This window comes from Triticum aestivum, chromosome 3B, assembly GCF_018294505.1.
Source record: "Triticum aestivum cultivar Chinese Spring chromosome 3B, IWGSC CS RefSeq v2.1, whole genome shotgun sequence".
NCBI classification, from domain to species: domain Eukaryota; kingdom Viridiplantae; phylum Streptophyta; class Magnoliopsida; order Poales; family Poaceae; genus Triticum; species Triticum aestivum.
The window spans coordinates 17960967-17968974 of NC_057801.1; the positions used below are offsets into that span (position 1 = coordinate 17960967).

General features: G+C 45.0%; 1 pseudogene; it reads left to right on the plus strand.

Annotated features, from left to right (window-relative positions):
- The first annotated feature begins 513 nt into the window (after positions 1 to 513).
- Positions 514 to 1279, plus strand: LOC123067161 (zinc finger protein ENHYDROUS-like; annotated as a pseudogene).
- The last annotated feature ends 6729 nt before the right edge of the window (positions 1280 to 8008 follow it).

The window sequence follows — 8008 nt, forward strand, 5'->3', positions numbered from 1 at the left end:
TCTCACCGGATCGCCTCGTTTGGACCCATCGACGCGGCGCCCGTGAACGGGAATGGCAGTGACCAGTGGGTGGCATGTGAAGTTCAGCGCGCTTTGCCTGGAAGTTTCGTTGCCGCTGCCGTCCATGGACAGACAGGAACCGCGGAGGGGAAAACCGCCTGGTGTTGTGCCGCGCCGGTACGTGACTTGGTGCAGTCACCTCATCGTCGGACGTGCGGCCGATCTGCGCTGTGGCAGGGGGGGGGGGGGGGGGGGGGGGGGGATGCCCGGAAGGTGGCGCGCCCCGGTTGGTTGCCGGGAAGTGAGCAGTGCAAGCGGGCAGCTTTTCTTTTAGGCTAGTGTAGAGCCAACTTGGCCCAGGGGCACGGTGTGGCAGAGCAAGGGGAGTGTGCGCCATGTGTACTCGCCGTGACCCGCGTACAAGCAATGACATGTCTTGAGAGTACGTACAAGCCGAGCGGCTAGTGCGCCGTGTCTGAGCCCGTCCTCCAGTACACGCCGCCGGCGCCGCTGATGCCGTCCCCGCCCTCGGTCAACAGCGCCAATGTCAGTGCCAGCACCAGCAGCGTCTCGACCACGTCGCAGAGCCTCCTCGGCAGCATGTTCGCGCTGTCTTCCGTGGCCCAGGCGCCGCAGTACCCGGAGCGCGCACTGGCCGCCAAGCCCCGTCGCTGTGCCTCGCGACCGATGCCGCGTCTGCCCAGTTCTCGGCCCCCGCGGCTGACCGGCAGCAGCAGCTCCTGCCGCCGTCCCCGTCCCCGTCGGCGCACATATCCGCCACGGTGCTGCTTCGTCGAGCTCCTCGTTCCTGCGTGGGCTGGGCCTGGACATCTCGTCGTCGTCGCCGGCGTCGATGTCGTCAGGTCAGCATCAACAGCAGCAGCACCACCATCAGGAGCCCATGCAAATGCAGTTCCCGGAGGGGTCGCTGCAGCAATGGCCGCCGCGGTTGGAGCCCGAGCCAGCTCCGATGATGTCGGCCGGGCTGGGCCTCGGGTTACCATACGACTCTACTGACGGTCCGATGGAGTTGCCGGAGCTCATGATGGGCCAGTCATCACTGTTCAGCGCCAAGCCGGCCACGCTGGACTTCCCGGGGCTCGGGATGAGCCCCACCGGCGCAACGACGAGCAGGGGCCTCCCGTGTTCATGCAGCCTATGGGCGGCGTGGTCGGCATGGCCCGGACCGGCAACGGCGCGGCGGAGACGTTCGGCTCTGGACGGGGGCGCTCAGGCCAAGCCGTGGGAGAGGAACCCGAGCAGCTCGCCAATCCTGTGAAAGGACTGCTGGACAGTAGTAACACGTAGCACAACAGCTGTAAAATGCTGCTTGTGTCTAATTAGCAGCAGCTAGTCATCAGTCCTTCGTTGTTTTTTTGTTTCTTATGTTACAATCAAGTACGTAACTTACTTTTGTTCCTTTAGGCTTTAGCTTCAAAAATGCTACACGTACAGGGCTTTACAGGAGTTTACAGGCTCCTTCCAAACATAATAACCATCCTCCCCTGATTTTCATGGGGGTGGGCCTGCGTCCTCCCCTTACACCCAATAAAAAACTGCCACATCAAATCAATCCTGTAAACTCCTGTAAAAACCTGTATGTGTAGCATTGCCGCTTCAGCTTAGTAGTACGAACGCCTGCCCTGCCCTGAAGCAAAATTTCTTTTCAAGTTCATTCATAGATCAGTCAGTGCACCTTAACATCCAGTACTGCGGGCTAATTAGAGAAGATGGCAGACTGTTTCCTGCAAAAGTGTGGATCAAAGACCGGTCAAGCCACTTGGCTGCCACTTGTTGAGCTGTGATAGGCTGGGGACTAAATCAGTGTAGGTTGAGGTATGGTGAAGTTGTATTTTGTAAGTTTGAAACTAAATCATCATATTTCATGCAAGTGGTATTTGAGACGCTTTTACCTAGTCGTAGCCATGGGAGAGGGCAAATCCAAGAAACGAAACGGCAACTCCTGCCATGAACTATACTGGCTGCTGGGCAAATGGGAAAGCACATCTGCTGTTGCAGCCTTGCAGGGGCTGGGACAAGGAAAAGAATGGGGCTTTCCTGCACCTACGCACGGGCGATGGGAAAAACGACAACTCGTCTCTCTTTAGACGCCGTCTGCTGCCACCGTTAGCCTACCTGACGGACGTGATCACGGGAATGCACACGAGGAGACACAGAAGATCTCTTTGTTTAGAAAATGGTGGGCACCTGTGGGGGTGGGGTGCCCCTTGTTTTGTCTCGTACTACTTCGAAGAATACTCCAATATTTATTTAATGAAGCTTTCCTTCTCTTTGCTTTCAAAATATGAACCATTGTATTTAATGAAGAATATTCCTCATTGTATTTTGTGCCACATTTTGATCATAAATCCCTCCCTAATAATAAAGCACGGATTGGGTTTTCGGGTTCACCGTCGCGGCGTTTTTACACAAAGGTCCCTGTGCCTTTTGGTATTCAACCCGCACTCCATCACTAATCAGTCACGGAAAAACGATTCGCTGGAAAATATACGTGCACGCATCTGCCTCCTCGGCTCAACCCTGCCTGTGCCCAGGCCGAGCCAAATCCCCCGGCCGCCACACCACTTGCCTCCGCCGCCGACCTCAACCCGCCCGCCGCCGCCGCCGCCTCCTTCCCGGCCCGCGCCGCCACCGCCTACCCGCCTCCCATCTTGGTCCCCGAGCGCCCGACCCGGCCATCGTTCGTCACCAGCACCTGCTGATCCGGCTGCCCCTCGCCTTCCTCGTCGGCTGCACCTCCCAGCGCCGCCACCCCACCCCTGCCAAGCTCCACCGCTGGAGGATCTCCGCCGCCTGGATCCACATCCCCACGTCCGGAACGGGTCCTCCTCGAGGAGCCGCGCATCCTCTGCCTGCTCCAACGCTGCACACATCCTCTACTAGGTTGACTCCCACCGCCTACGACCGTCGCTGCCGTCAGATCAGGGTAATGGATTTGAGGGTTGATATATCTTGAGTTGTCCCATTGTCATACTTAATTCAGGATTCAACTCAGGAGAGTGTACAGAACATGCAGGTTTGTATTCTTTCCGGTGTATGTTGGTCATGCATCGGATGTCACTCGGTTTCTAGGAATTTCAAGATGGCATGTAAGCTTCTCCTATTTGACGTATTTTTACTTTCTCGAAATCTCTTTATTAATACCAATGGTGATTTTATTTCTGCCTGATGACTTGCTGTCATATTGTTTTAGCAAAGAAACCAACAAACAAGGAGAGAAAACTTAAACAAGAGAGATGTATGAGGATGCCGGTGTCTCACCAAACATGTATTGTGTGAGGACACCCTTCGTCCGACCTAATCTTGACGATCATCCTCAGGTACGCACATACATGTTCTTCCCTGCCGCCTCTTGGTTTAGTTCACATGTCTTGAATTACTTTGATCCTTTTGGTAACATCAAACTGGGTTGCATAGAAGTAACTGCTAACTGGGTATCCAACTCCCCCAAGCTTATATATATCCCCGTTGCAACGCATGGGTACTTTTGCTATCTCTCCCTAATAATAAAGCACGGATTGGGTCTCCGGGTTCACCGTCACAATACGCTTTCTTTCTATAAATTTACGCTTTCAGTTTGAATTTAAAATATATAAGCGAGGTGGTACTAATTCAGGGAATCACGCGAGCACGTATTTGACGCAGGGAGCTCCTACTCGGCACATTAAGCGTCGGTTAGCCCTTTTGGCGCTCGCGCGCGCAGCCTAACGGGCCGGCCCAGCAGCTACTTCTAAAAGTAGAAGTGAAAAGGAAAATTAACCATGGAAAATATACGCTAGAGCTAGGATTCGAACCCGCATGGTTTTGTTAAACTTGCTTCTCCCCGCACAACAACCACCGCGCCAAAGGCCACTGTGTGTTGTAGGATACGAAAACAACACTATCCAATACTTCGCATATTGTACCCATATAAAGAACTCGCTACCTGCTCTACCTACGTGTGTTCAGCTAACCACTAGGGCCAGCCCATTTTTTTTTGAGAGAACATATGATTTTTTTAAAGAAAAATGAAACCTCACAAATTTCAGAAAAAGTTCATGAACATGCATAAAAACATCGCCCTATTCAAGAGAAGCCCAATGATTTTAAAAACAAAGTTCGTCAATTTACAAAAATAGTTCACAAAAAATTTAAAAAAGTTCATCAAAAATTTGAAAAAAAAAGTTCACCAATTTGAAAAAAGTTCATCAACTTAAGAAAGTAGTTCACAAAAAATTAAAAAATGTTCATCAAAAATTTGAAAAAAAGTTCATCAATTTGCAAAAAAAGTTCATCCAATTTGAAAAAAAGTTCATTGAATTTGAAAAAAGTTCAAAGATTTTGAAAAGGGTTCATCGAATTTGAAAAAAGTTCATCGATTTTGAAACAAAATAATCAATTTTTAAAAGTAGTTCACAAAAATTATTAAAAGTTCATAGATTTGAAAATAAAAGTTCATCAATTTTAGAAAAATCATTGAATTTGAGAATGTTCACGTATTTAAAAAAAAACGAAGTCAGTGAGGGAAAGAAACCAGGAAGAAACAAAAAATGCAAAAAAGAAAAGAAAAAAGGAAAAAAGAAAAGAAACGAATAAAGCATAGCAAGAGTTGAATATTATCAGATCGTATTGTGTCTCGTGGTGGTTATACTATCGAACATCTATCCGGCAGGTCTGTGGTTCGAGTTGCAAGGACGGCTCCCTTCTTTTTTGCGGAATAGAGTATGCAGTAACGGGCCGGCCCAGTACGTGGTGCTGCAGGCGCCCGTTTGCAGAATACACGTTAACAGGCGCCTGCAGCGCCAAATAGGATTTGCTTTTGACGCATTCTGCGTCAAAAAGACGTCTGTTCGCATAGGAATCGCGCGACTGGGCCGACCAATTTGGATTGACCTCGCGCAGAGGTCGGGTGACAAATGCATAAAAAGAAAGAGTTGAATATTATCAGATCATATTGTGTGTCGTGGTGGTTATACTATTGAACATCAATCCAACAGGTCTGTCGTTCGAGTCGCAACGACGGCTCCCTTCTTTCTTGCGGAATAGAGTACGCAGTAACGGGCCGGCCCAATACGGGGTGCTGCAGGTGCCCGTTTGCAGAATACACGTTAACGAGCGCCTGTAGCGCCAAATAGGATTTGCTTTTGACGCATTCTGCGTCAAAAATACGTCCGTTCGCATAGGAATCGAGCGACTGGGCCGGCCCATTTGGATTGACCTCGCGCGAGAGGTCGGGCGACAAATGCATAAAAAGAAAAAAGTGAGCCACCTGGGATTCAAACTGTGGACCTCCACTTTATTCACCCGACAAGCTAGCCACCGCACCAACTAAAGCTTTTGTGACATTCCTGTGGGGCGAATACAAATGAACTGAAAACCGAAATACATGCATATTTTTTCTACAATATATATATTTTCATGGCAGCCGATTTCAAAGAGTTTATTCATCCCATCATGCCTGGCGTTGTGTCGTGGAATGAGAGGGGGTCTTGAGCAATTGGGTTAGGGAAGTGTGGGTTTTTTTTCACCCGATGCAACACACGGGCGTTTGTGCTAGTTAAACTAACAAAATGTTCATGCATGTCACCGAAAATCATATCATTGAAAACTATGTTCAAATGCAAATCCAACGATATAATTTTTATTGACATGCATTAATATTTTGTTAGCTAAATCTTTGGTCAAAATTTGGCACAAGCTAAAAAGGGACCTATAAACCAAGATGGAGGAAGTACATGCGTAGCACAGTGATTAATAATTACTACCTCTGTCCTGGTTTATTAGTGCCCTTTGTACTTTGTGTCAAAGTTTGATTTTAAATTTAACTAACAAAATGTTAATACATGTCATAAAGAGTAATATAATTGGAAACTATGTCAAATACGAATTCAACAATATAATTTTTTATGACCCCATCATGCCTGGCGTTGTGTCGTGGAATGAGATGGGGTCTTGAGCAATTGGGTTAGGGAAGTGTGGGTTTTTTTTTTCACCCGATGCAACGCATGGGCGTTTGTGCTAGTTAAACTAACAAAATGTTCATGCATGTCACCGAAAATCATATCATTGAAAACTATGTTCAAATGCAAATCCAACGATATAATTTTTATTGACATGCATTAATATTTTGTTAGCTAAATCTTTGGTCAAAATTTGGCACAAGCTAAAAAGGGACATATAAACCAAGATGGAGGTAGTACATGTGTAGCACAGTGATTAATAATTACTACCTCTGTCCTGGTTTATTAGTGCCCTTTGTACTTTGTGTCAAAGTTTGATTTTAAATTTAACTAACAAAATGTTAATACATGTAATAAAGAGTAATATAATTGGAAACTATGTCAAATACGAATTCAACAATATAATTTTTTATGACATGCATTAATATTTTATTAGTTAAATTTATAATAAAAAATTGGCACAAAATGCAAAGGGACTTATAAACGAGGACAAAGGTAGTAGCTCACAGATCTCCTTCCAAAAATAGTACTACTCGTATTCTGGTTGGTTTACTATAATGACTAGTAAGCATGCACGTGTAACGCACGTCCCAAACGTAAACCAGGTGAGATTCACATAATATAAAAAATAAATGTTTTTAGAAATATAAATCAAATGGATACACAATGTTTGATGTCGCTCAAATTGTATTTTCAAAAGTGAGACACAATAGTGGTTATGTTGCTTCATAGAGTAATCGCAGGAAAATATTCTCACTTAAATAAAATAAGCAATTATTTATTAATGCAGTAATATAGCCTTGTAGTGTAGTCTTCTCTTCGAGTGTAGCCAGAAAAAAAAGTATAAACTGCCTTACGGTGCAATTATATTGTTCAAGATGCTTAATTCTCGAATCTTATTTTATTCTACTAATCTGCGTAGCAAAATATATACTTGTACTAATTTGGATCAAATTATATATATATTATGGTTGTGTGGATTGCCAAAATAATATAGCTACTTACTATGGATAATAGGAAATAGAAGATGATATGTGACTACAACGACTTCTATATAAAATAAGGATTATTTACAAGAACTAATTGAAATGTAAAAGGCTAAAAGAAATCCAATAATTATCATGATAGAAAGCATTTATCCGGTTTTGTATGTGTTTACGCGTTGGCAACCATCAGTGGCGTAGCTAGGGGGTGGCCAGGGTGGTCCATGGACCACCCTGGAATTTCTCCATAGCTTATGTACAGTGCAGTAAAAAAGTATTTCTTTAAAAAATAAATATGTAAATGTTTCTATCAATGGACCACCCTGGCGTATTGGATTGGCTACGCCACTGGCAACCATACTAACTTACAATGCTGTAAGACGCTCTATGCATACAGAAACTGAAATGAGTTAGGAAGAAAAATAAAGATGAAAGGAACAATATTTCAGAGTATTTGTCAAGTTTAACCTTATCAAGCTTTCAAGTCGGCTTCTAAATTACAAAAAACGTGATGAATCCTCAAATAAGAAAGAGCCAACAATTTGGAACATGCTACAAAACTGGTGAAGATAGAAAGCATTCATCCTCTTTTTTCTTGTCGTAAGGAGTAGCTTCAGCATACATTTGTAACAGTGTAACACCTGATCCGGAAAAAATTATTAATTATTATTACTGGAGGAAAGAGGCGTGCAGACAAAGAAAGAGAGGCGGTGCAAATAAGCCCTTAAAAAGTATGTCTTCAAGTTTGATGACTGCAGATATGTTGAATTATTTGAAACTGCACAAGTATATAAGAATAAATATATGTAGCAAAATAGCGAAAGGTATATGGTTTCTCTGTCATGAAACAAAATAAATCCGACTGATGTGGATGATGGCGGTAGGCGGCTCGCGATTAGCTTCCTAATAGGATGGATGCGTCCGAGATAAGTTTTTTAATATGATGGATTTGTCTGAGATTAGTTTCCTAATAGGATGGATGCACTCTGATTTACTTTCCTGGAATATGATGCACCCGTGATTATTAGTTTCCTAATTTCCCAGGCGTGGAGTTTCATATTTTCC